Source organism: Dipodomys spectabilis, unplaced genomic scaffold (assembly GCF_019054845.1).
Source record: "Dipodomys spectabilis isolate Male_0828 unplaced genomic scaffold, ASM1905484v1 ptg000064l, whole genome shotgun sequence".
NCBI classification, from domain to species: Eukaryota; Metazoa; Chordata; class Mammalia; order Rodentia; family Heteromyidae; genus Dipodomys; species Dipodomys spectabilis.
In genome coordinates, this window is record NW_024870741.1 from 668,179 (window position 1) to 671,426 (window position 3,248).

The window sequence follows — 3,248 nt, forward strand, 5'->3', positions numbered from 1 at the left end:
TCACGGATTCTGTGGAGTTCTTCAAAGTGAATTGTCTGCTTTTGATATCAAAATGTATTCAAGAGTTTTTGTATACATCTATAATGATTTATGCAGAGTTTGTGATTTTGTTGATCGGAAATAATTTTAACTTATCTGTTGAAATGAGTAGTATAGAAACTAACGATATTTCCATTGTTTGTCTGAAAAAGTATATTTTAAAATATTCTATATTCTATGTTTGTATAGTGTCCATAATCTCTTTTATTCTCTCCTAGATATAATACATTGAATTCTACATTGTTTTATAACATATAGGTTCATTAATGTGTCCTTTCAGATTGCATTCCATACAGAAACAGTTTAAGATTCCTTTTTTTCCCCCCTAGGTCCTTTTAGTATTATATTTCTTTGGGATAAAACGACAATGTTGTCTAATTTCAAAAGTTGTGTAAAGGTTATGCTATGTAAAGGCCTTTCTAAGGTGAAAATTTAATACACTGATGTCAAAGTAACTTTTAATTATATGAATTAGGTGTATTGTTTCACTTGTAATTTTGTAATCAACTTTTTAATAGCTGTTTTTCATTTCTTGCATCTGAAGAATGAAAAATTTTGAATACTTCACAAATTTTCATATCATCCTTGTACAAGTGCCATGTTAATCTCTGTATTGTTGTAATTTTGGTATACAAGCTGCTGAAGAATGTAGTATCCTGCAAATTTTAGTAGTTAATGATGAAATATTTATAAAGGCTTATATGCTTAGGTGCCTATTTGTAACAAGGAAACTTTATTGTTCCTAAAAATGCTATTAATCTTATTTCCCTAAAATTCTGTGAATAGTTGAAAAAAAATGTTGTTCAGTTGATTGCTCACATTTGCAATTTTTTTGTCAATGACTATTTTAAGTCCTTTTCATTTAGAATTTGATCATATTTTCAAGTATTAATAGCTAAGTCCAAATGAGACGGTTTTTTCAAGTACTTATTTATCCAACTGTGTTAGCTCTGTGGAGCCAATGGATTCAAAGTAAGCCTTGTTTAAGAGCTACTTCTAAACATATGCAGCTGAGATTTTCCCAAATGAGGTCTTACTGGCACAAATGTCTACATGACCCTTTACCCTTCTTCCATGTAGGAACAGACCAACCAGAATATCTTACTCTGACAGCATAGATTGTATTAGTGGAACAAATCTAATCTTAGTTACAAGGGATCATAGAGAGATGAACAGTTCAGCCAGAACTGTTCATACTAGAAGGTATTTTATCAAAATATGATTGTTTATGATACCTACCATTTCAAAAGTAGCTACAGCCAAGAAAGTGAAAAAATATTCATATTCATGATTACCTAATGTCTTGGCCTGTCTACCTTCCAAACAGGCAGGAACTTACACTACTGCCATTATATCACCAAATATTTTCATAGTTGCAAGAGAAGTCCATATATTTCTCTTCATTATTAGGCCTTAAATTGGTAATGTTTTTTATTATTTTTATTTCTATTATTATTTTTATTGTGAACAAAATGTACAGAGGGGTTACATTACATGGGCAAGATAATGAGTATATTTCTTATCAAGCATTGCAACCTCCTTCTTTGTTTACCCTTCACATCCCTTCCCAGCCCCCCCCCGACCCCCAACCAATCCTCCCCCCCACCAAAGTTGTAAAGTTCGTTTTGGACATGACAACTTGTACTTCCAATTGTTGCACGGGTCCACCAGTATCCTTAAACGACTTGGTTTTCCCCTTCTACTTCACAAATTATACTGACATCAAATATATTGAAAGCAGGGGTTATAATGTGGGGGAGGGACATACAAAGCAACAAAAAGTTAATCTTATAAGTGCATTAGAAACAAATGCATGAAAGAAATAAACCATTTAAATACATATCTTAGGATTCATTTTCCTAACATAACATTATCTGACCTTTTCTGCTTGACTCATACATTTACTAGATATTGCAAATAAGACAAACCATGGGACCTAGCTTTCTTTGGGCCTGGCTTACTTCACTTAATATAATTTTTCCAAGTCTTTCCATTTCCTAACAAATGGGGCAATGCCATTATTTCTGATGGAGGCATAGAATTCCATTGTGTATATATACCACATATTCTTGATCCATTCATCTACTGAGGGGCATCTGGATTGGTTCCAGATCTTAGCTATGGTAAATAATTCTGCAATGAACATAGGTGTGCTGATAGCTATAGTGTGGTCTTGTTTGTAAACATTTGGGTAAATGCCCAAAAGTGAGATTGCTGGGTCATAGGGGAGCTGTGTGTGAAGTTTTTTGAGAACCTCCGTACTGCTTTCCAAAGTGGTTGAACAAGTTTACACTCCCACCAACAATGCAGTAAGATTCCCTTCTGTCCACATCCCCTCCAGCATCTGTTGTTATTACAGTACTTCATTTTTGCCATTCTAACTGGGGTGAGGTAGTATCTCAATGTTGTCTTGATTTGCATTATCACCCTACACCAGAATCAACTCCAAATGGATCAAAGACTTCGGAGTCAAAGCAGACACTCTGAAAACATTACAGGATAGAATAGGAGAAACCCTAGGTCTCCTTGGCTCAGGTCGAAATTTTCTGAATAGAGACCCGGAAACACAACAAATCAAAGAAAGGTTTGACAAATGGGATTGCATGAAGTTGCAGAGCTTCCGCATGGCAAAGGACATAGCTAGCAAGATCAATAGAAAGCCCACGGATTGTGAGAAGATCTTCACTAGCCATACAACGGACAAGGGTCTCATATCTAAAATATACTTGGAACTCAAAAAATTACATCCCCAACATCAAATACTCAAAGAAACAACTGCCCAATAAATAAGTGGGCTAAAGACTTAAAGAGAAACTTCTCTGAAGAACAAAGAAGAATGGCCAATAGACACATGAAGAAAAGCTCAACCTCCCTAAATTGCTAATGTTTTAACCACAGTGTTTCCTCTTGCGTCCAGGCTGTAAATCTACAAATGGTAAAGCTTTAGGTTTAACTCTACTAAACACTGAGGTAGAGATAATGGAATAATACTTTAAAACAGAGTTGCCTTTGATACCCTAACCACAACAGAACAATGCAAAACATGAGCCTTTTCATTATATTATATATAGTTATATATTTTACATTTTTATGTGATGATTTTATATTTCACACTATGAAAGTTACTAGAATTAATTGATAATTTGACAAATAAATTGATATTTATTCCAATCAATACAATTAGAATATAAATAATTAGGTTTAGAATA

General features: G+C 33.8%; 1 pseudogene; it reads right to left on the reverse strand.

The window, feature by feature from the left end:
• Positions 1-587: 587 nt before the first annotated feature.
• Positions 588-687, reverse strand: LOC122108716 (annotated as a pseudogene).
• Positions 688-3,248: the final 2,561 nt, after the last annotated feature.